Source organism: Camelus ferus, chromosome 14 (genome assembly GCF_009834535.1).
Source record: "Camelus ferus isolate YT-003-E chromosome 14, BCGSAC_Cfer_1.0, whole genome shotgun sequence".
In the NCBI taxonomy this organism is placed as follows: domain Eukaryota; kingdom Metazoa; phylum Chordata; class Mammalia; order Artiodactyla; family Camelidae; genus Camelus; species Camelus ferus.
Genome location: NC_045709.1, coordinates 49,800,345 through 49,826,507, shown reverse-complemented (window position 1 = coordinate 49,826,507; position 26,163 = coordinate 49,800,345). Strand labels below are relative to the sequence as shown.

At 38.4% G+C, this 26,163-nt stretch overlaps 1 protein-coding gene and 1 pseudogene across 1 annotated transcript in view; one reads left to right on the top strand and one right to left on the bottom strand.

Annotated features, from left to right (window-relative positions):
* SCEL (sciellin) overlaps nt 1–26,163 on the top strand; it is a 174,427-nt gene that overhangs the window by 20,428 nt on the left and 127,836 nt on the right. The window contains exon 2 of the mRNA XM_032496852.1: nt 9,587–9,855. The gene's annotated coding sequence lies outside the window, so the exon portion shown is untranslated. The remainder of the gene's footprint in view (nt 1–9,586; nt 9,856–26,163) is intronic.
* LOC116668704 lies at nt 22,710–24,693 on the bottom strand (annotated as a pseudogene).

The following is a 26,163-nucleotide window of genomic DNA, read 5'->3' as shown; positions in this document are numbered from 1 at the left end:
ACAGCCGATAAGCGAGAAAGAGAAACCCTCTACCCAACTTGGCAGATGTGTGTGTGTGTGTGTGTGTGTGTGTGATATGAATCTGTTCTATAACATGACTCTCTCTCTGTCTCTCTGTCTCAAGTTTCACTTGAAACTTGGTTAGGTTTTCACTTGAAACTTGATTATATATATATATAAATAAAATCAGCATTTCCACACCCTTTTATGCTCTCCCTTATATCACAGGGTTGGAAGTCCGAGAGTCTTATTTTCCAGACTCCTTTGTTTTTGATGTTGTGGGTATAATTTACATTCTGTCAATGAAATGGACTCAAGCAAGATTCCGAAGGCAGAATTGAGGCTCAGTGAGCCCATATATGAAAAAAAATTCCTTTGCAACATAAATAATAATCTCCCTAATTTTTTGATTTTGTGTTTGAAACTACAAAGAGAGGGTTTCTACCCCACCCCCACTTAAAGCAAGAAATATCTGTTTGTTCAGCATTTGCTGCAAGGATTGAATCCTTTATTAGACAAAAAGGTGAATGTCTTTTCTTTCCCTTTAACTTGCTTTTTGTGTGACATTGTTTGAGAGGCTGAACACAGTATTTTTAAATAAATGACAAGATGTCACCTTTGAGTGGCACAAATTTAGAAGCAATAGTAGAGTGTTTTATTATGATTTCTTTATAGTATGAAACCCAAAAGTTATTTCTCTATGCGTTCGTCATGAAATCACATTGAAAGGAAACATTAAGACAGTGATTGGGAAGAAAGGCGAGTGTGAGGAGGGCAGGACTAAGGAAACAGCACTAGACTCGTGAGAAGGGAACTACATGTATTACTGAGCAATGTGATAATTCTCCCATGTGAACAGTTCATCTCCAAGAAGCATTCAGTCTGGCGAGCTGTGAACAAGATCTGGCCTTTGATAAACACATCCATTTTAATAGCAGTTCCTGAGCTGAAAGGTTTGGATTCTTTCAAGGAGACATAAGTTCATGGCACTCAATCTCTGAAAATATGAAATAACTTCCTAGTGTGCTGCCTTGAAAACCATCAAATTATGCTAGAATCATCCTTTTACACATAAAAGGAAACATAGGATATTACTAATTAGTTCATCTCCCTCTTTATTCCTAAAATGATTTAAGGTAAGAGGCTAGATGATGTAATAGGAAAATATTGCTTCTTGGCCTGATGTAAAGTGAGGAATTGCCCAAGATTAATCACTGTGGTGTCTTCCGTATCACACCTTTTCTGAGAAGATATGGGGAGTCTGTCATTTAAAACTTCACTGCAATGGACCATATTACAATAAAGTCTTAATAAAAAAAAACTTCCTGATGTGGGGTTTAAGATAGACTTAAATTCATCCTAGAATCCACCTAGTACTTGGATTGTTGTGATTCTGAAGCTTACATATAACCACAGAATTGATGTAAACCCACTTCCCTGGAAAATTTGTCCTCTGTTCTTTTTACTGTCTTGGTGAATTTGGCAAATGGTTGTCACCTTTCAATGGCACAAATTTGGTAACAATAGGAAGATGTTTTATTACAGTCTCTATATTACATGAATTCTAAAACTGAGTTTGGTGATTGGGAGGGAAGTTGGTTAAGAGGATAGTATGCTTTTCATCTACTGAAACAACCCCTAACTTGCAGGAAGGTGATTGTAGAATTACTGAATAACATGCAGTTTCTTCCTTGATTGAATAGGTTTTCACTTAAAGCAAACGGTGTTGGTTTTATCTTGCTGAGAATTTTTTCTAACCAATATTTTACAAGAAATGTTTCCTTTTACAAGAAATGTTTTTTAAAAAGAGTTTATAAGCAGCAGAATTCACAATAGCCAAAAAGATGGAAGCAACCCAAGTGTCCATAGACAGATGAATGGATGAAGGAAATGTGGTATATACATATAATGGACTATCATTCAGCTTTAGGGAGGAATGAAATCCTGACACACGCTACAACATAGATGAACGTTGAGGAAGTGATGCTAAGTGAAATAAGACAGTCACAAAGGGACAAATATTGTATGATTCCACTTTTATGAGGTTAACTAGAATAGTTCAGTTCACAGAGACAGAAAGTAGAATGGTGATTTTAGGGGGCTGGGGGAGTTGGGGATGAGGAGTTAGGGTTTAATGGGTATAGAATTTCAGTTTGGGAAGATAAAACAGTTCTGGAGATGGATAGCAGCGAGGGTTGCATAAGAATGTGAATGCTAAAAGCCTCAGAACTGTGCATTTAAAAACCGTTAAAATGGCAACTTTATGTTATTTTGTCACAATTTAAAAAATGAATTTAAAAATTAAAAAAACAAGAGCTTAAAATGACTCTAGCTGCATCTTCATGTTCATCCCTTTTTGTAATTTAAGAGGGGAATGAGTTCCACTTCTCTGTGTATCTGCTCCTTTAAGACTGAATAAAACGTCACCAACAGTGTTTTGCCTCTTTTTAAAGTATCTCTTGGTAGGCCATCAGCTCTAAGATGTATCTGTATGGCTCTGAATTCAGATAAAATAAAGTTACATCTAGCATTTGTTTTACAATTACAAATATGGAAGGAAAAATTTAAAATATAATACTATTGTTTTAGGAAATTGTCTTTTCAGAGATTGTGTACGTGATGGTTTACATTAAAGATGTGATATTATCATATCTTTTTTATTATTGAACCTACTTAAAAATGCACATTTGGTTATCAAGTTAAAGATGCTTACAAAATATTTTCTTATTTGCTAAAGTGAACCCCCCCATTGATGATCTGCTTCTTGTTCCCTCATGAATATTTGACTGACTCTTACTGTTCTTTTACTTTTTTGAAGTAGGCTAATAGAAGACTTTAAAAATAGGCCAGTAGACCAGAGTAGCCTACTTACTTAAAGTAGGCTAATAATGCCTTCAGAAGTTGTTTATTCATCTGTTTATTTTCTGATATAATAACCATCGTGAATACCTTTATGTGTCAAAATTTCATGCCAATAACACTAAAGTGAAAATGATTTTCACTTTAAGTAAGGTCACAATTATATATCAGGTGTTTTAAAATTCAGATTCTCATCCAAAAACTTGCTTGAGATTTATTTTAGGAGAGTTGCTTCCCCCCACTGGATGGTGGTAAAAGATAGGTGAGAAGACATGACTCCGAACACTTAGACATATTTTGACAGAATATAAAGCATCTTGAATTTCCCCCCTTAATTAATCCCTTTTTACTGTGAGTCTATTGTTAATTTTTGAAAGAACTTTTTCATAATTGCTTAATTCTTTTATGGATAAGATAATTTAAAACAAAACAATCACGACAAAGATTAATCAGTGACTTGTAGCACTGTGTTGAATTTAAAGGGGGAAGTATTTTTGATGCAAGCACAAACACACTTGGAAAAGTTTCAGGAAAGTTAGCACAGAAGTCATACAAGCCATGAGTAGGGCAAGGCAGGGACAGGTGAGTCAGAACTTTCATTGTTAAATACATCTTGGGCAGCAGTGACCCTGGCTTTGGACAGATTCCTAAGTTTTTTTTTCTACCCAAATCTATTGCAAAATGGAGAATTTTAAGTGCTCCCAGGAGGTAGTTATTTCAGTGAGAGTGAATTTCATGGTGGAAAGTCCGTGTAACTGAAGTCCGCTGAAAATCCTCAGATGTTTCCTCTTGAGTGGTTTGGATTTATTTTGGGTCAGTCTGAGTAAAAGTCAAGTGCTTTTTCACATGGGGAAAGTGAGCTCTTCTGAGGCACCTCTTATGAAAGCCAGAGATCATGGCAGGGCTGGGCCAGCTTCTCCATTCTTTATGGGCCATTCCCAATCCAAACTCTTCTGGAAACTCAAAGACTTTGTTTTCACAGCTTCATTGGTGATAAATTTGGACCTGATCTGATGTGGGGCTGTTCATAGTTTTAACTGGTTCTACTGATTATAAATATTGGTACATTTAGCTCTGGAATTATTAGTGTTTGATTACAGATGCTACCCCAGATCCTGCCAGAATTATTCCCTAATGTGGTGTGTGTGCACATTAATCCAAAAATCAGAATATTGTCTGAATTCCCAAACACTTCTGGCTCAAAGGATTTCAGAAAAGGAATTTAGGTGAATATTACTAGAAATATTTTTATTACTACTGCTAAGTAATGATAATCTTTTATGAAATGTATGAAATATTTATTTATTATATGCATGTTACGTGCCAAGCACTGCGCTAGGTACAAGATATATAATAGAGAGGAAAACGTATATAGTCCCTCGTTCTAGTTGGGGAGACATCACATGCTATATAGTTACAGAGACCTATACATATGTATTATGTGTATATTTTATATGTAATTATATTATATCAGATATATAATTACACGTATATTTATATATAATTTTACATATAAAAATATAAATAAATACAAATATAGTTACATATAATTACATATAATATTGTCTATATTATCTTACTATTTGAAATATATCAATTATTTATTATAATATAGATAATATAGGTAACTATTATAAATAATCACCTGTACAGCTAAATAAATACCTATTGTGTTAAATAGTATTAAAAAAAAGAATAAAGTTAAGGAAAAATGGGGGGAAGATCTAGTTTAGACTGGTGAATCAAGAAAATATTTGAATGGGAATCTTCAGAGTTACTAAGAGTAGGCAGGTAAAGGAGATGGGAAAACACTCCATCTAGAAAAAAACAGGTTGTGCAAAGGTGCAGGGGTAGGAAAAATCTTGCAAATGTAAAGGGTGGAAGAATACTTGATGCATGGCAAGGGATAAGAATCTGAGATGAGCTGCAGTTCCAGAAGTAGGCAGAGGCTACATTATTTGAACAGGCCATGGAAAAGACAAATTTTATCCTATTTGCGGATAGATCAGCAAGCTGATATGATCAAATTTTATTTTAAAATTATCATTCTAGGATATAATAAGAATTTTACAAATGAATTAAAGTTGCACAAAATTTGAAGGAAAAAATTTCAGATGGCAGATGTTGGAGGTAAGACCAGAGTGAAGGAACAGAAAGAGATAGAGTCAAAATTTAATTTGGAGAGAAGATTGGCAGGGCTTAGTAATGGATTGGTCACAGAAGCTGAGGAAGAAATGCACTCTTCTGAGTGAATGGAGGTCTCATTTGCCAAGATTGAGAAGACTGGAAGAGGAGTGTGTTGGCTTGGGCTGGGGTTAGGAGAGAGCCTGAGTTCTGTCCTGGACGTGTTAAGTTGGTGATGTCTGTAGGATATCCAAGTGGATGTGTCAAGTAGACATTTGGATACACAGATCTGGAGCTGAGCTATACATTTGGAGGCTATTAGTTTAGAAGTTGTAATATAGTTGAATTTAAAGCATAGACACAGACGAGAATATTTAAAGAACGAAAATAGAGAAGGTCCAAGACTGACCTTCAGCCTTGTTGAGGAATTTCCACATTTGAAAATCAGGTAGAAGAAGAAAAGGCAGCAATGGGGAGTGAGAAGTGGCCTACCTGGTGGGAGAGGAACTTGGTGGCTGTGGTATCAGAAAAGCCAGAGGAAAAGGCGTTTCAAGAAGCAAGTGCTGAAGCTTGTTGAATGCTGCAAAGAGGTAGGAGGGAAGGGGTTTGAACAAGCTCCTTGCTGGTGACCACAAGGGGTTACTGGTGGCCTCAGTGAGAGCCTTTCTGTTACTGGATTGTGGTAGGCCAGTCAGTGATGGGGTGGGGAGTTCTTTCAGAAGCAGAAACAGAGAGATAGAGGAAGAGGCAGGGACAGAGATTATTTAAAAGGTAGGAGCTATGAGTGCATGTTTGAACAAGTAAAGTAGATGCAGAAGATGCCTGGGAGAGGAGGACTCCAAGGAATTGAGGCTACAATTTTTTCCATATCAGGGTACTGAGGGTTGTATATACTTCAGACAGTTTTAATCCTCACAGCACCACTTGGAATAAGCATCACAGTTGTAATGCCTTATTGCATCCCCAATAGCTAGGAAGTCCAACAGGAACGGCCCCAGGCTTACTCATGTCTATTAGAAATATCCTTGAAGTACAAAGTAAAGTGAACTGTTCCTCTGCTGCTCCTCTTGCTTGCCTTCCAGTCACTGCTGAGTCTGCTCTCTGCAGGGCTCAGGGCCTCACCCTCATTTCCACCTCGTCCTCTGTGCTCTCCCTCAGTCCTGACTTTATGTCACTGTGCTACTTTGCCTGCCTTGGTGAGTTCTCTTTGAAGTGTATTTTCCCATTCTTGGGAAGCGCCTGTAACACCCACAGAAGCTAATATTGATCACTTCTCATAGCACATCTTGGGTTTATTCACTTAATTATTAAGTGACTACTGTGTGCTAGGTACTATACCATATGGTGGTGAACAAGCAGACATGGAGCTTATGTTCCAATATGTGTGTGGGGGGGTGCAAATGGTTGACAAGTGAACTGATAGTTTTTTTTAAAGATAGTTTCACGTAATGATGAATTCTATGAAGAAAATAAACCAGGAAAATGTGATGGAGAACTGAATATTTCCTTTAGATTGGAGTGTTCAGGAAAGTTCTCAATATTGTGCTAAAAGAAAGACCCCTCTCCACTGAAGGTAAGGATGAAAGCAAAGAGAGCCCTCCTTGACCCACTGGATGGGATGAGAAGAGTCAAAGAAGTTAAGGGGAAAGGAACCTATTCCATCCATTTACTCCCATTGCACAGATAAAGGTCCAGGAGGCAGAGTTATCTAGGCTATTCAAGCACATTTGACTGAAAAGGGATAACATTCCAGTCTCTGTCTAGTTATTCTTTGAACACAAGCACAGTTCTAAGCCTACAATTGTCTCTGAGAAGCCTTGAACAAAGTAATCTACCTGGGTTTGCAAGTGAGGCTATTACCAAACTAAGTATCTTAAGGCTAAATGATGTACATGCAAAGGCACTGTGGATCATTGAAAGACAGTGGGCGACATCAAATCAAAATTTTCACGATCATACCATGTCATCATTATGAAATGTCATTTTTTTTTAGACCATTAGGTCTTAAAAGTCTGCCAAAGGTCACTTAGTCTCCCTTCTTTTCTAGGAAGGAATGTGCCTAAATTTTCCCAGAAAGATGGGCGTTCCCTTCAGAGAAATAGATTGCTCAACCTTGCTCAGTGGCAGCCAACTCCAGAATCACAAAAATTAGGGCAGGATTATTTTTCATATCTTACAAAAAAATTCTGCATAGAAATTCAAGGCTCTGCACAATGGTCTGCCCTTCACTGTGGCAGAAAAAGATCCAGAAATTTCTATTGCTTGATTGGTGTGACAGTCCCAAGACTGAGAAGATACCTGGGGTGTACCTTAGCGTATAACTGTGGAGTGTGGCTTGGGAAAGTATGGAGAGGTACTTGTCCTGATTAGTCTTTTTCAACTTGTGTCTAGTGTAGGAGATTATAATTGAAATTGGCTATACAAAACCAGGAAATAGACTATCTATTTTAAAGGAAAGCTAAGGGAATGGAATGATAATTAAGTGATTAGGAAATAAGATTTGTGAGGGAAAACTGAAGAAGATGGGAAATGATGACGAGAAGTCTGAAGGTATCAGGTCCAAGATGGGTGCTTATTCCTCCTGTCTTCTCCTCATCCCTGGGCAGGTCCTCAAGGTCCCTTTGAAAATCCTCTGGAGTGCCTCAAGGAACCTCTCCGAGCCCCAGCTCCTACTCCCATTCTGAACCTCCTCCTTCAGGTTTTCCTCCTCCCTCTCCCCCCCATTTCTTCATGCCTGGTTTGTTTCTCCCTACCCAAGCCTTTAGTTGATTGTCTTATTAAGCTGTGCATTTTCTCGGTCTCTACCCTTTACGTAAGAACTATTTACCACTCGCATCTAGTGATTAACTAAAGGAAGACCCTTCCTGTTGGCTTCTGGCACAGAGCTTTGCTTACTAAATGTGTTTCTGAGTTGAATATTCACAGTATATTTGCCAGGGCTATCTTACGTTAGTCTGGTGCTTCGTGAATGAGGGACAGAGAGGGAGAGAACAGTGCATCTCTCTGTTCACCTCAGTTCCCAGCAACTTGATTTCCCATTCCAGCTCTCAGTGATGAAGATGTTTAGACTAACATTGATTTTCTCAGACTGTTGTATTAGTTGGGACAGGCCAACTACTATAAGACAGAACTTTAAAATTTCGAAGCTTAAAATTTGGATTAGTAATTCAAAACAAAGTTTTTTTTGTCACTCATATTACATCTTTAGCTTGGCTGGCTGGTTCCTGGGCAGCTTTCCTCCAAGCAGCAATGTAGGCTGTAGGTCCTTTTCTTGATTCTTAGACTTCTCCATTCCATGGGTACAAGGGGGAAAAAGAGAGAGTATTGTGAGAGTCATATACGTTACTCTTCATATACTATTACTGTTCATTCTGTTCATCTTCCCTTGACCAGCACCTAGTCACAAGGCTACCAACAATTGCAATGCTGGTTATGACATGTTGCCCCAAAGTGTACTTGGGAGGAAAGAAAAAAGAATTTGGTGAACAGCTACCTAGTCGTTGGCACAGATGCCGCAAAGGAGTTCCTGTTTCTGTTAATCAAATGACTCTAAATAAAAGCAAAGAAAAAATATGACAGCCTCAAAGGGTATATACAAAGCCCTCAAAATTCTTACAGTTGGGAATCCATTACACTTTGATGTACTGAGTTATGGAAATGAAGTTAAATATATGAAATTATACGAGAGTTAAAATATACATGGTTGATATACCAGAACTGTGACTCTGCCAGTATATTACATGTTTCTCCTGGCAAAACAATGATCAGTATTACAGTGTACACTGAAGACAGTTCAGTCTCACTTTGCCATTTTTGCAAGATGTTTGACCCCTTCGCATTTCTCTCATTTTTTGTACTTTCAAAAGAGGAAAAACTCCTTTGTTTTATCTGCTTACGTGTGTAATCATGAAAGAATGAATGGACAAATGAAAGAGAGAGAAAGAAAGAGAGAGAGGGGGAATTTTCAGTAAGTACTAAGGGAAAATCATGCTTAGTACATAAACGCCCCCACACTTATTTTTATGACCATTTTTGGTGCTGTTTTGTTAAACAATTGTTCTCATTAAATTTTGAGATTTTTCTGCAAACTGTGAAAAAATAATAAAAAACTAGGCAGAATTTTATTTCAGTGTTTGTTTTGGCACCAAGCTTAATTCTTTTTATTTCCTTTTAGTTATACCAGATTATCCCTCTATCTCTCAGCATTCACTCCTAACACAAGAGTGCTACAGGCTTCTGGGTGGAGTACATATTGAAAATAATTAAAGTGCAAGCAATTTCACAAACACCATTACTTGGAGGAGGTTTGGGAAAAAGAACAGAGCCTGGAGAGAAAAAGTAGAAAATAGCTACAAATTAGATAAGACATCAGAGAGCCCAACTTTTTCCTAAAACATCCAACTTTATAGAACTATCGTGATGGGAGCAATATGGCCTATTCAAAGGCATTATTGAGTGTGAAGATGGAAGAGACAGGAAGGATTCCAAGTAGAACAACGAGTGATCTGTACCAAGAGTCTGGCAGATTTGGTTTTGAAAATTCTGTCTGTATTCAAGAAACTAGAGCTTAATATTGTTCCATTGCCCTTCTTTCCTGTTGTAGAGAGCACCTCCAGTGTGAGAGATGCTGTGCCAGACATGGCCCAGTCCATACATCCTACTGAGGAGTATCAGTTAATATCGTCCAGCAGTTCAAGAACCTTGACTATCATTGAAGAAGAGGTTGAATAGCTCATGCATTTAGAAGACATGGCCTGAGGCAGCACCGGCACCTGAACAAGATGGGGTGCCATCCATGAAAGCTCTGGGTCTTGCCTCTGGAGTGAAGGATTAAACTGCACTAGAGGCAAAGCACCCAGGAAAATGTGTTGGGTGAGTCCCATCCATTGCTTACCATCTATCTTTGCAATCTCATTCATCCAAGCAACCTTCATTGAATTACCAGTGTGCAAGACAGTCCAGGGAAAATGAGCGGTGCATGAGACACTACCTTGCTTTTTAGGACTGTACAGTAGCTATAATAAAAGATGGACAGGGCTATCTGATAGATGCAAGTAGAAACCACAGGGGTGCGCATCTCTCCTGGTGAGACTAGAGAAGCTTCAGAGAGGAATTTCTAGGATTGATTCCACTGCGTATTTTAACCAGGCACCCAAAATCTCAAATTTGTAGGCATGTTAGGATCTGAACCTTTACCTTTACACATGAGTAATTTATTTTACAACCTGTCCTGAAATTACAAGTGTAGCCTAGGTTTTTCGCCTGAGGTAGAACCAGGTGTATAAAACCCGTTTGGTGCTCAGAACGCACATAGTTTATGAAGACCTCTTCAGGAATCTTAGGAATCACTGTTTAAGATTTCCCTGTGTCTTTACAGTAAGTAGAATGACTCCAAGTGGCCAAATATTTAAGGCATGCCTGATTCTACTGTTCCCACGCAAATCTGCTTTGTAGAAGGAAAAGACAAAGCAAACCCAAGGTGACATAGATTATTAGAGAGGAGACTAGATTAAAATACAGTCAGAAGAACCATTGTAAGATGGCTTACATTAGACTAAGTGATCTGCTTTTCTATGCATTCACATGAAAAATACGTATTTACTGACAAAAATATCAGTAACTATGCTCAATATATGAATTGCAGCTACATTTAAGACAGATGGTTGGAGAAACTGTCTTGGACCTAAGTATCACACTTCTTGCTTTTTACTGTCAACAAGTTAGAATTAGTCATTTCACTTTGAAGAAATAAGGATGTGGTTATTTCCCATTGTCTCAGCTCCAAGTGCCTAAAACTGTTTCCTCCAAGGAGCCAGGGTCAGGGAAGTCTTGGCGCCCGCTGGCTGAGCTCTGCTTTAGGAAACCAAGTGTGCTCTGTCCTTATTCATTACATTCAAGCTTAGTATCCCTAAAGATCCTCTAGTTACTTTTAACATTTGCAAACTATATATATAGCCATGTTTCCATGGTCAATTGAACTGCAGCTAATTTGGGAAAAGTTTCTTGTATGTGATATTACAGTATACAGGGTTTTTTGGTTTTTTTTTTTTTTATTTAAAGTGGCTAAGGAGAAAAATTACAGGCTAGAAATAATGGAAAATATTACATGCTGAGGACTTTAAAATACTTTTAGCTGAAAGGTCTAGGATTCTACATAATGCTTAGAATTAATTCCTTTTCATGCCCTCCCTACTCCTAGCCCAATTCTCTTTTTAGAAAGATTTTTAAAGAATAAGAGCTGAATGCTTCAGAGTCTGTCACCATTTCATCTGCATTTTCACAAGCATTTTGGCAATTTCATGAGTCACTTCTTCCTCACCTCCCACAAATAGCGTGGGTTAAATGGAGCTATGGGAATTTTTTTTTAAGTAATAATTCTGACTTCAGAATCTAAAAAGACATCGCTTACATTAAAAACACACACAGAGACAGCAAATGATTTACCAATACAGCTGCCTGTGAATGTTCCATTAAGACCGATGCTGCTGATCTGTGTTTTGATGGTTATCCTTGACCCTTCGCTGTTTGGGAGGCAGCTTTAAATCAGAGGGCACTGGGGGACTGACCTCATTACCTCTTTTGTGCTGATTCACTGTCCTACAACTGTTGTCCCTGAGGCGCGGGGCAGACACTGCGCTGTCATCGCACTACCATGGAAATGTGTGCCAGTAAAAATCTTTGCAGGCTTGTGTGATTTTTACGGCTGTTTTCCATTAATGTTATGTTAGTATGACCAAGAATATATTTTGTTCTCTCCTCCACCCTGGGTAAACAATCAAATGCTTTTAAAATCCTGCAAAACAGCTTTTATTTTAAAGTTCTGATCCAGGGACTCGCCTTGCGACATTACCCGATGTTTTGACTGTCCCCTAGTGGCTGTTTTGAATCACATTATGTTTCAAGAAGAGAGTTTGTCTTTTTGTTTCTTTACCATGTCTCACACAAAAACCTGTGTGCTGGGAGTTGTCCTTTAAGAATGCGATGCTTTCCTGTTTGAAAAGAACAAAAGAATAACAATGAATTTCAATCTGTTTTGCCTTATCTTTGCTGTAGTTGGCAAACCCCAAACCTCTTAAGCGTTAAGTAAACTGACCCACACCTGTGCAGTCCCCATCAGTGAATGCGACAGTTTAAGAATAGTCATTCTTTGAAGAACAAACTGCTTTTGTCTGCACCACTCAATTTAAGGGAAAACGACTTCTGGAATCCTATCCAAGCTCTTCGCACTCTGAATGATTTCTACTGCCCCTCTGATTTCAGCCAGGACGCTTGTTTGTAATCACCAGCTTTCAATAATTTAAATAGGTAGTTTTTCAGCCAACTATTTTTATTCAAAATGCGACAAAAGCTAAAATTGCATGTTGAATTTTATCCAGGAGCTGTCTTCTTATAAGACACGCCAACCGATGCAGAGAAATTGTTCATTTTCTTATGACATGTCGGAAGCACATCTTTACTTTATTAGCAATCTAACATGAAGCCTATGATTTTTTATGTATCAGTTCAGTTGCTTACTAGAACCAGCAGGCAGGGCATTTTAAGATTTAATTCAGTGTGCTGAATCATCAAACATAACCACACCCAAGCTGTATTATTCTTCAAGAGACTAAAGATTAGCTTTTCATTGTCTATTTGAATTTCAACAAAGATCATCTTGGTAGTTGCATTTTCACCAACCATAATAAAGATCACTTTGAATAAATTTGTCAGTATGAATATCGCTACTTAGTATTTCTGTAAGGACCCTAAGTCTTTTGTCTAAATTTTCTTTTCTACTTTTTGCATATAGAGTGGACCAATTTCTTAATCTCAGCAAGAACTGAATCAGACAGAATCCAGATTCCTTAAGAGAAAAAAGTCTCTTGTTTCAAACTTTCTTTTTTTAGTTCAATAATTTTTGCCTTCTGGGCCAACAAAAGAGGTCACTCCGAAAAGTCCCAAAGCTGCAGAATTGCAAAACTGAGAAGCTTGGTTAAAGGTCTTCTGTTTTGTGAAATTTGCTAGATTTTTGCCAAGTCCTTGACTTTGCACTAAAAATGTTTTAGAGAAGGCTTGTGTTTTCCTTTGTCTGGGTCCTTGTTCAAAACACATCTATGAGGTTGGTAATTGCTGTTAGTAAATGCAAATAGAAACAGTTGCCTCAATGCAGTCCAGTGGTCCTTTTGCCAGTTCCCAGGATGCCACCCTTCCCTTTCTTACTGTGGCTTTCTCAAGTCTTCATCCTTCTCTTCAAATCTTCCCCCCAACTCCCTGCACTCACTGTCAGTAGATTACCTTGGCTGTTAACTCACAGAGGAAATAGACTCTATTTATGGTAACTCCTTCAAGTTCCTTCCACTGAACAAATGCACCTACCTCTGCAGTCTCAGGAGCAGGGTTGGGGAGGGAGGCAAGGAGATTCCTCTGGTTTTCCAAGACCAATCCCTCCACCTCACTTCCGTTCCTCAGATCCCTTGCTCCATCTTTTCTCTTCTCTCTCATGTATCTTCAGTCTTGTATTGGTTACTGACTCAGTTCCGCAGCATATAAACCTGACATGGTCTCTCCCGGAGTATTGATTTAGGGTCCGTGAGAGTCCAAGTGACAGCTCCCAGCTCCCTCCTGAACACAGAGGCCACAGGTGGCTCCTTTGACAGAAGCTGCCACATTTTCAGTTCTCTGGCCCTGCCACCCTGGCCTCGGGGGATTGGACTATGATTGGGGCTGTAGCCAAAGGCAGCAGATGTAAAGGCCATAGCCAAAGGCAGCTCAGATGTGAGAGCCAGAACTACATGGTGCCTGAGTCCTGTTTGAATTCCTGTTTGCAAGTAACAGAAAATGATTCTGCCTAATTTAACCTCAGCAGGATACTCACTGGAAAGATGTCTATGGTTCACATAGCGACAGGGGCCTGAAGGACTTGGTTTAGAAAAGAGGCAGAAGCCAAGGTGCTCTGAAGAGCTCTGCTGTTAGGAGCACAGCACGTTATACAGGAAGAGCAGCATGTTTAATCCGCTGCTGCTGCTGCTGCTCCTCATTTGAGGGGGGTTGTCTGCACCTGTGCCTACGCTTGTCCAGCTGGCCTAGGTCACGTGACATGCTTGCTCCATGACTGGGCTGGGTAGGGAGTGAGTACATTGGCTCGTTGGCAACTGTGTAGGAAGTGGGTCCCATCCCTACAGCTGCACATGCTAGGAGATTCTCCCCAAAGGAGCTTGGACTGCTCCCAGGAGTTGGATGCTGGACAGCCCAAACCAGCTGACTATAGATGATTTTCTAACACAGTGAGATGCTCTTCTGAAGAGCATGAAGAGAAGACACAGAGAACAGAGAAGTAGAAGGCAGGTGGGGCATAGATAAATTGTATTGTGAAAATGGTAGTCACAAGAGTAGAAGGGCTGGATTGGTACCCACTCTCAGGAAGTGGTGAGACATCTGGTGACCACGGGTGCTGGGTTGCTTGGGACACGGGAACTGGCTTAATTCTGGAAGAGCATGTAGTGTTCCCTGGCTCTCAGGCTTTGGAGTCAGAGACTCATGTTTGTCCCTGAGATTCAAATCCCAGCCTCAGCACTGGGTGACCTTGGACATGTTTTTTAACCACTATATACTCACTTACCTCCTTGGTAAAAATTGTACCTACAGGATGTAGTTGACATAGTAATAAAATGACAATGCATGTAAGTGCTTAGCATAGTTCCTAGCATATTATATGTTAGCTGTTATTATTAATATTATTATTTTATGTCTCCCATGATTTTTGAATACTATTCTATTCCTATATCTCCATAGGAAATTCCAACTCACCTTTCTCTGTACATCCGTGAACCTTCCCCTTGCCCCACGTAGACCTAATAATTCAGGTCAATACTTATTGAGTGACTCCTATATACAAGATTCAGTAGTTTTCTAGATGCTAGAAATATCAAAGATGTCAAGGACATAGTTTGGTTGCTCAATAGTCTGTAATCTAAAGGGAGAAGCAGAGACATAAACATATTATTTTAATATATTCCAGTAAAAACCATGATAGCACTTTGCGTTTTCTTCCACCTACACCATGTAGCAATTATGCCATTATGATTTAGTTATTTGCATGTCTACCTCTCTTAGTAGGCTGTATACTTTTTAAGCTCAAGAATACGTCTTTTTTGTCTTTTTATCCCTAGAATGTTAGTCACTCAGTATCTTTGTTGAATAAGGTAAAATTCCATTATATTTTCACTGAAAAACTTAATTATTAATTTTCGGAGATGTTATTCCCAATGAGTTATTACTATTTAAGAGTAAAGGTTTCTTTTTTTTTTCCCAAAATTCTACAAGTTACTTCCTTACCAAAAATGAAGGTTTAGTCACTGTTCAATGTTGTCACCTCTGTTGGTGTCTGGAGATCACCAGGCTGAAGCATGAGATAAAGTACACATTGCAAGATAAAGCTCCAGGTTCAGGGGCATTGGGGGTGGAATGTAGGGCTAGGGGAGCAGGTAGAGACAGACGTAGAGCTGGACAGACACATGAGGAGAGAGGGAGAGTGAGAGAGGAGGATGCTTGGAGGCATCTACCATGTGTGAAGGGGAAGAGAGTCCAGTGTAATTGCAGCAGAACAAGGGAGAGAGCAGATGCCAGAGAGGCAGTGAATATAAGGGAGAAGGGCTTCAGTTATGTCTTTATTTGGAGAGTTGTGTGAAACATTGGATGTGCAGCAAATGCTCAAGGACGTTTGGATGAATTATCTAATTGTAACAAGAAGGGATGTATGGGAGCGTCAGCATAGTGGTCCCTGGTGTCAGGGGGGAGAGTCATCATCCCATCTCCTGGTGAGCCGGGTTGAGCGACACGAAGAGGGGATGAGGACCCACGAAGTAGGGCTTCACCTGGACTGTGGTGTTCCTTTCCCATGTGTACCCCATGCCAAAAATACGTGTAGCTCACCTAGTCACTCATGGGATCATTCACCCAGTTAAAATGTCATTTTTTTGTGCTTTTGACTTGTTGAACCAATTTTGTCAGTGCCAATTTCTTTCACCTCTAAGTTTTCTTTTATGGTCTGTCACTACAATTTGTGTTAATGGCTAAACATTGTTTGAAAATATAATAAAGCTTTATGGAAATGCTGAGTAACTAAATTTTTTTTCTTTTTCTTTTTCTTTTTTTTTTTTTTGCTTCTGTGACTCAGACTTGGCAACTTTACAATTTTGTTTTATCTCCTTTGGCTGATTACCTTGATCAATCAAGACAAATGGAAATAGAGCCCATGGGCAACTGGACTTTGCCAAGGAGATTTGACAATCTTTTAGGGCTGGAAAGAATGTTTTGCAATTTTTTCATTTTGCAGGTGTGGAAACTGAAGTAAAGAGGCCAAATGACTTGCCAAGGCCATACTGTGGAAGCAGAAATAGGAGGCGGTATTTCCACCCCCCCTTAATTGAATCATTATAGAATCATTAATATTTCACAGAGACAGTAGGAAATACTCTATTCTCTAGCACTGGGTAAGTGGTGGAGGATTGTTTTAAAAATTTCAGTCAGGTTTTATTTACTTTTTTCTTCATGTATAATCTCATTTCAAGAGGTGTGGGGCCTATTTCAAGGATCAGTAGGGAGTTTGAGGAGGACCGTGAAATGATCGGATTTATACTTTAGGAAAGTATTCCAGCAGGAATATTCTTCAGTACTGTAAATGAAAAACTATACCTATTTAATTTTTTTTTTCATTTTTAAAATTAATTCAAGCCATTTTATTGGCATGAGTCATTTTTTGGACTGGTACAAGAAATATATTATTACCTTTGTACTACCCTGTTATTTCTAGATATGGCTGTATGTTTCTCCTTGAATTGACTTGGTTCAGATAGTTGAAGCTTTTATTTGAGTTGCTTGTAATATTGATGACCCATTTGGTATCATGCATGCTCAGTGGTCTTTTAAAGCCCCATGTAATGTGGAATAACACACCTGTCACTTTGTAGCCATCAGTGAAGGCTCTCCAGGAACCCATGTCAAAGCTGGAGTGTGATATACCCTGTACTTACATACTCTTTGACTTACTGCCATGGAATGAAACATTGCTACTTCGATTTATGAAGTCTGGGATATTAGTTCATTTATTAACTGTGTGTATGTGTGTAATGCTGTGGGAATAATGGCCACATTATTCCTATATGGTCACTAATCTAAAGTAATCTTCTAATTGAGGAGAAAAAGCAAAAATATATGAAAAAATAAAATATTTTGCTAACATTAGCCCTTTCAAGATAGTGTATATTTTGATTAATATTTCAAGTAATAGCTTTCAATTTTTAAACATCTGGCCATACACCTTACTTTTAATTCCAGCAAGAAAGATTTCATATTCATTTTGCTTACGAGAAGAAAACAAAGTTCAGAGAGGTTAACTTGCCCAGGGTCAAACAGAAAGTGAAGAAAGTGCACAAATTTAAACCTGGGTCTGTCTGTAGCCACAGCCCCTGCCATTTCTCATAAAGCCTATGTAGTGGATACTTACCCAGTTTTGGGGGGTCCATCCCAGAATCAGAACCCACTTTCTATGTTTGGGAAATGTTCTCCCTTATGATGCCCTGCCCGTCTCCTTGCAATTAGGGCATGGGTCTAGGCTCTGCCAACCAGATCCACCTGCTCTCCAGACTGTGAATCAGTCACTAGTGACACCAAGAAGCAGGGACCACCTGGAATATATTTCAACAAGGTATGGGATTGGGAGCAGCAACCACAACCAAGTCTAGTTCCCAAAGAACACAGTGACAGTGGCTCCCACAGCAGCTTCCAGTGTCTGGCCACTGAGGCTGCCTAACTGTGTTGCGATGTCTGTGCCCAGTGGGAGTTTGAGGATGTCTTTATTTGACAAGTCCTGTGGTTTGCTTTTGAAAATTGTTTCTGGCTATAAAATTCCTAAGTTTTTATCTCCAGCCCATTCAGAAAAGATATAAATTATCCAGCATCTTTTGAATAATTTCAATTTCTGCTTTAATTAGCCAGAGTTGGTTTCTTTTATTTGCATCCATAATCCCTGACTGTTATTAAGAGTTGTACTACAAGGGATTGCAGGCAACAGATGCTCAGGAAAATAGGGGGGGAACTGGAATTTATTAGCTATTCTGGAGGGGGGTAAAGGGAAGTGAAAATCAAGTTGATTTAAGAAACTGGACCTGAGCAGTCATTGAAATTCATGGAAAAAAACAACTATTCACATTGTCACCTGTTGTCCCCTTGACTGACAGTTCCATTGAACTGGGGTTTGTGAGACAAAGTGATTGCTACAAGAAGGCAGTTGAACGGTGTGAGGAATTCAAAGACTGTGGGGTATAGTAATGGATAGCTTAGTGGCAGAAAATGACAAACTCAAAGTTTTTAACTCTCAGCTCAAGGCACCACTGGAAACCAGTCACTCTCTAAAATAGTGCTTAAAGAGTAAGCTCTCTCAGCCACAGGGCTGGGACAGTTGAAAGACACATTCAGAGATTTAGCCTTACAACAATTTTGTAACCTTCCCTTGTCTCTTATATGGAAATTCCAACTTCAACTAACATAGGAGGCTAAGTAGAAAATCTCTTTGTTGACCCCTGACATGTGGAATAAAAGTTATTATGATAAGAAGAGTCCAGTGGAAGCCCCTGGAATTCTTCCTAATAGTTTTCAAATAATACTATTCATTGATTAATTTATTAAACAACTTTTATTGATTGCCTGTTCTGTGTCAGACACTATGCAGTGGTAATTTATTAGTGAACAACAACAAAAAATTTCTTCCTTAGTGGAGCAAAAATCCTGAAGGAAGAAGACAAATTAATAAGTAAAATATATGGTATGTCAGATAGTGCCATGGGAAAAATGAATCGGGGATAGAGTGGTAGTGGAGGGATTGCTTTATTTCTCACAGAGTCAGCTGGGATTAGAATGGAGGGATTGAGGTCTGATGTGCGGTGACCAAGGTAAACATAGGAGGGATTAATGAAATAATACATTATACCAAATGCAAAAATTAATAAATAAAAAACCCAATTTTACATGGTAGAAGGAATCACAAGTCACCAGCAAGGACTTGATAGATGCAAGAGTGATGATTCCCTATCTGATCTTGTCTATGTGGCAGATGGGCATTGAAGAAAAAGTGTTCGTGTTGCTGTATCAGGATTTAAGCTAAGCATGCACATAGAGAATCCAGCTCATTGTGGGTGATCAGTCAATACCATACTATATCTTTGAGTTCTCGTCCTACCTGATACTGTAAACCTTCACATTGATAAATTTGGCATTAATTTAAAAGTGTTTAGCAGCTCAGCTGGTATCCATGGAGTGGTGCTAGAGAATCAAGTACTTTACAGTATTTGGATACTATCAGCCATAGCTTGATTGATTGTTACATTGTTTCATGAATGGCTTCCTTTTCCTCTGTTTTATCATCATTAATCAGTAGGGTAGCCTGCTGTGTGTTGCTGTCTAAACTGAAATTAAAATCTGTTTGTTCAGGATGGTTTAATGGAAGCTTAGTACAGTAAGAGAAGAATGATTTATGCAAAGATTTATCTTTCAGCACACTCGTTTTCAGAACCTCTCAGTTTGATTATATAGAGTGAAGCTTTTGTCCTTGAGCTGGGTAACTGGATTTGACTCCAAACATGAAAGTACAAAGAGAAGTTTTCCTCCTGTTTAATGTAGCTCTTTGCTAACAACATTAAGATAAATAACATTGGTTCACTTCTCTGCAAAATATGACTTGGCTGACTTATCTACACTAGTTTTATTTTTGTTATAAAAGTTGTTTCTTCTGTTATAAGAATATTTATTATAGTAAATCTGGAAAACTCAGGAATAGAATGTATTTACTTTCTATTGATACATGGCAAACTGCCACAGGTTTAGTAGCTTAAAACAACATACATTTATTATCTCACAATGTGTGTGGGTCAAGAGTCTGGGCACAGCTCAGCTGGGCCCTTTTCTTAGAGGCTGACTTCACAATGTCACTAGGGACTATGGTTTCATCTGAGGTTTATGTTACGATTCCAAGCCCAAGCGGTTGTTGGCAAAATTCATTTCCTGCAGCTGTAGAACTCACAGTGACTTACTTCTTCAAGCCACAGGAGTTTCTCCTTTCAGGGAAGATCTGGGCCCTCTTTCAGAGAACTCACATGGTTAGGCCAGGCCCACCCAGGATCATCTCCTTTTGGATGAACTCAAAATCAACTGGTGAGGGGCTTTGATTATTATAACTGCAAAAATCTCTTCACCTTTGCTATATAGTGTAACTTAATGTAAGGTATCCTATCATAGTCACAGATCCAGCTAACACTCAAGGGGAGAGGACTGTATACAATCATGGGTCATCTTAGAATTCCACCAACCACAGCAAAAATACTCAATCTGTAATAACAACCTCAAAATTTTAAGGTATTTCTTTCCTGTGTTTTTTTTCTGTGTAAAGTGTTCTTGACATAATTGTTGTTAAATTTTGCACAACAGTTTTCTAAACTTTTTATGATTGAAAGTTTCAGATATACACAAAAGTAAAAAGAAGGCTAAACTCCCATGAACCCATCATCCAGCTTCAACAATTATTATCCTTCTGCAGTGTATAACATTTTGAAGTTTACTCCTCTGTCATTATCATTTTAGCAATTTTCTCAATTTATTAAAAAAAATCTTCAAAACATAATTCATCTATTCATGAAATTAGCACATCTATTGAATGTTGACTATATACTAAGGTAGATTACTAAACAAAAGAGATAAGGCCGTGCCTTCAAAGAGCTTATTGTCAAAAAGTGTCTTGCCAGTAAAAAGGCGATTTCAATATAGTGTGATGTATGTTACCTGCAGTATGAGCTGAGAGTGCCAAGGGATGCATGGATACCAAACCCAGTTTTGAGGAGTCATAGGAGGTTCCATAAAGGAGAAATATATATGGCATATGGTATATATGGTATGCCATATATATTACCTTAAAATTTTTTTGTTGGCTGTTTCCTTATCTAGAACTTAAGCTTCATGGATTTTTGTTTTTGTTTTTGCTGCTGTACATGCAGTGTCTAGACTGTTGTCTGGCACATGGTAGGCAGTCAATAAATATTTGAAGGATGAATAAGGAGGACAGTAATTAGTCAAAAGGAGAGGAAACCATAAGGGTGATGGAGTGGGGTGTCCAGAGGCGGTGATTTCTGAAAAGTACAGAGTATGAGCAAATTTTTAGAGACAGGAGAGCAGGGCTCATATTATTATCAGTAGCAGTAGCAGCATTTTCCTCCTATACTGAATGAATGTCTCATAATTTACTTAATTAGTTCCCATTGTTGATTATTTAGTTTCAATTTTTTATTATATAATTATACATATTTTTGCTTATAAATCTTATACTTCTTAAATATTCTGTTAATAGACGAGTTCCAGAAGTGGAATGACTGGGACAGTAATATGAACATTTTAGAGACTTTTGATGTGTGTATCAACCAGGGTTCAGTCAAAGAACAGAGCCATAGAAAATAGTACATAAAGATTTATCACAGGGTATTTATCACAGGGAGGGGGAGAGTCTAGGTTGAGCTTCCAGGAATAATTCTCCAAATATTCATTTTTTTAAAAGGAGGTACTAGGTATCGAGCCCAGGACCTTGTGCATGCTAAGCATGCACTCTACCACTGAGCTATACCCACCCCCGTATTCTCAATGCCATACTTAAAACTGGGCCAACAAGAGGGCTGATGCCTGTTCTGGGAAATGGCCAGGAAGCCACCTGCTGAATTGAAACGTGGCCTCCACAGCTGCCATATGCAAAGGCACACTATGCCAGCTGAAGCCCATGCCAGCAAATGGTTGCCCATATTTGACACCTCTAAAAGGAAGTGAAGGAAGCTGGCAGTTCTCCTCACGCTGTCATGTTACACCCAAATGCCTCCACATCTGTGCTTGCCAGAAGCAATGCCACAGCAGCCAAGAATGGCTGTTGCCTCACGTCTGCTTTCCAGATCTCACCAAGGGCATTGACTTGTACCAACTCAAATCATACTAGAATCACAGCGACAAGGGACTCTGGAAAATAAATTTTCAGTTTGCAGGCTGTGGCAGTTTAGCAGGTTAGGAAGCTATTTTAATGAAGAAGGAGGCAGGAGTGTCTGCTGAGTACCAATCCACCACACCCACCAAAGTACATGCTGTCAAATTGCTTCTAAAAGAATTTGACAGGTTGTGGTCCTGTCAGGAAGGGACCTGATATGGGAAAGTGCCAGTTTGATAGCCCTGTACCCTATAGTTGTGTATAGTTTCCTAAAAAAAAAAGACCTTTGTAGGAAGTACATTTTTGGATGAATTAAAGTAGTACCATATTGCTTTTGGCATTGTTTGATTACTCATTAGGTTGATTACTTCCCCAAACATTTGATAACAAGTGTCATTTTTGTTTTTTGTTTTTTTTTTTTTTTAGGTAACTAGTCATCTCTTTGCCACAAATCTATTAGGTTCTTAAAATATTTTTCCCAGTAAATTTATATATAGTCATACATCAGAGATAGCGTGGATTTGGTTCCAGACCATTATTGCTTTATTTATTCACAGTAAAGTGAGTATCACAAGGAAGCAAATCATATGTATTTTCAGGTTTCCCAGTGCACATAAAAGTTATGTTTATACTTTACTGTAGTCTATTAAGTGTGCAATAGCATTATGTCTGAAAAACCCCTTGTACATACCTTAATTAAAAAATACTTTATTGCTAAAAAATACTAACCATCATCTGAGCCTTCAGCAAGTTGTAATCTTTTTGCTGGTGGAGGGTCTTGCCTCGATTCTGATGGCTGCTGACTGATCAGGGTGGCAACTGTCGAAGGGTGGGGTAGATGTGGAACTTCTTAAAGACAACAATGAAGTTTACCATGTCAATTGACTCTTTCATGAGCAATTTCTCTGTCACATACAATGCTGTTTGATAGCATTTTGCCCACAGTCGAACTTCTTTCAAAGTTGGAGTCAATCCCCTCAAACCCTGCTGCTGCTTTATGAACTAAGTGTATGTACTATTCTAAATCCTCTGTTGTCATTTCAACAGTCTTCACCAGGAGTAGATTCCATCTTGTGAAACCACATTCTTTGCTCATCCATAACAAGCAACTCCTCATCTGTGGAAGTTTTGTCATGAGATGGCAGCATTTCAGTCACGTCTTCAGGCTTCACTTCTAATTCTACTTCTCCTGCTCGTCCACCATATCTGCAGTTACTTCCTCCACTGAAGTGAACCCCTCAAAGTCATCCATGAGGGTTGGAATCAATTTCTCCCAGACTCCTGTTAATGTTGATATTTTGACCTGTTAACGATCATGAATGTTCTTAACGGCATCTAGAATGGCGAATGCTTTCCAGGAGATTTTCTATGTATTTTGCTCAAATCTCTCAAAGAAATCACTGTCTATGGCAGCAATAGCCTTATGAGATGTATTTCTTAAATAATAAGACTTGAAAGTCGAAGTTACTCCTTGATTCATGGCCCACAGTGGATGTTGTGTTAACAGGTGTGAAAACAACATTAATCTCGCTGTACATCGCCACCAGAGCTCTTGGGTGACCAGGTGCCTTGTCAGTGAGCAGTCATATGTTGAAAGGAATCTTTTCTTTAGAGCAGTTGGTCTCAACAGTGGGCTTAAAATATTCCGTAAACCATGTTATAAACAGATATGCTGTCATCCCGGCTTTGTTGCTCTGTTTATAGAGCACAAGCAGACTAGATATATCATAAACCTAGGGGCCCTAGGATTTTCTACATGCTGGATGAGCATTGACTTCAATTTCAAGTCACCAGCTGCATTAGCTCCTAACAAGAGAGTCAGCGTGTCAGTTAAAGCTTTGAAGCCAGGCATTGACTTCTCCTCTCTAGCCTTGAAAGTCCGAGGTGGCGTCCTTTTCAAATATAAGGCTGCTTCATCTACACTGTTAATCTATCTTAGGTTAATCATCTTCATTAATGATCTGAACTAAATCTTCTGGATAACTTGCTGCAGCTTCTACATCAGCACTTGTGGTCTCATCTTGCAATTTGATTTTATGGAGATGACTTCTTTCCTTAAACCTCATGCACCAATCTCTGCTAGCTTCGGACTTCTCCTTCAGCTTCCACACCTCCCTCAGTCTTCGTAGAATTGAAGAGAGTTAAGGCCTTGCTCTGGATTAGGCTTTGTCTTAAGGGAATGTTGTGGTTGGGGTGATCTATCCAGACCACTACAATTTTCTTAAAAACAGCAATAAGGCTGTTTCATGTTCTTCTCATTCATGTGTTCACTGGATTAGCATTTTTAATTTCCTTCAAGAACTTTTCCTTTGCATTCACAACTTGGCTGACTTGTGCAGGAGGCCGAGCTTTTGTCCTATCTCAGCTTTTGACATGACTTCCTCACCAAGCTTAATCATTTCTAGCTTTTGATTTAAACTGAGACATGTGTGACTCTTCCTTTCACTTAAACACTTAGAGGCCACTTTAGGGTTATTAATTGGCATGATTTCAATATTGCTCTGTCTCAGGGAACAGGGAGGCCGGAAGAGAGGCAGAGAGATGGGGAACAGCTGGCCGATGGAGCAGTCAGAACACACACATTTATTAAGTTTACTGTCTTATATAGGTACAGTGGTGCCCCCAAACAATTACAATAGTGACATCAAAGATTAATGATCATAGATCACTATGCAAACATAATAATAACAGAAAAGTTTGAAATATTGTGAGAATTACTGAAATGTGATACAGAGACACAAAGTGAACAAATGCTGTTGGAGAAATGACACCAGTAGACTTACTCTACATGAGGTTGTCACAAATCTTCAATTTGTAAAAAAAAAAAAAGCCATATCTGAGAAGTGTAATAAAGCAAAGCACAATAAGATGTGAAAGTATTTTTTATTGTGATAAATATATATATAACAGAATTTACCATTTTAACCATTCTTAAATGCACAGTTCTGTGGCATTAAATGCATTCACATTGTTGTTCAGTTAAATATGCACATGCTTCAAAAGTATTAACTCTTTACTGAATTTGTTGCAAACGTTTTTCCAAATTTGTCATTTAATTGTTTGACATACAGTGTTCAAATGATTTTCTGTCAGTATTTCCAGCACTTCTATTCTTTCTTCTTCTTTTTTTAATGGTTTAATTTTTAAATTTAAATCTTTATACTATTTTGAACATTTTATCTATGATATAGCCGAAGTTCTGTTTATTTGTATATAAATATAAAAATGTATAATTATATTTTAAGCCAAGTTGACTATTTTAAATATAGCTTTATAATATATTGAAACATCTTATAGCATTCATCATTGTTTTCAAAATTGTCTTTGGTCTGCTTACTCACCCTGAGATAAAATTTTCTCGGTTACCTGTCATTTTGCTTATGCTGCATAAACACTGCATGTGCTGATGCTAATCTGTAATTTTACAAATCTCCATTTATCCGTACAACTGTTTAGACTGAATATTTTCTTTAGCATTTGGAATAGATTAGCAAACATTAGGGAATATATATGTTCTAACAAAGGGTCAAAGAGCTTTATTCTGCAGTTTTTCCGTTCAGTTCTCTGAGAAGTTCGGAGAAGACTCTCAACAGTATTTTATAAGGCAATTGCTTACAGGGTGGGTAGTTATGAACTGTTATTCTTTTCTTTTCTTTCTGTATAGCTACTGTTTTTAGTTTGTATTTTTAGCATTATGGTTCCTTGAATCCAGCCTATTGGGGCTTCTGTGTTAGATAGGACTGGGATGTTATTTGGAACATATGTACAAACAAAGTATAGCCAACACTTTATTTTAGGGTGAAACCTAATCTGCTTTTAATTAAAAATTCATATTATAACTGATCTTTTTTTGCAGTCACAAAAAGCTTATGACACGACATGAATAGATTGTCTGGTGGGGGTGCATAAGGCAGGGAGACATGAGCAAAGAATTTTTTGGTTTCATAAGACATGCATGTAAGCAATTCATTTAAAAAATTTGTATGGGATTTAAATTTTTATAGATGTGATCTCATATTTGAATGGAGAGAAACACTCATTTATTTATTCAGTACACATGTATTTGTTGGGTGCTAGTAGGTGGTAGCACATAGCACAGCAAGAAAGGAACACTGTGGCTGGAAGACAGCGGGCAAGGAGACATTGGATTTCAGGATGCTCATTATTCGGTTAAATGTCATAAAATGAGAATT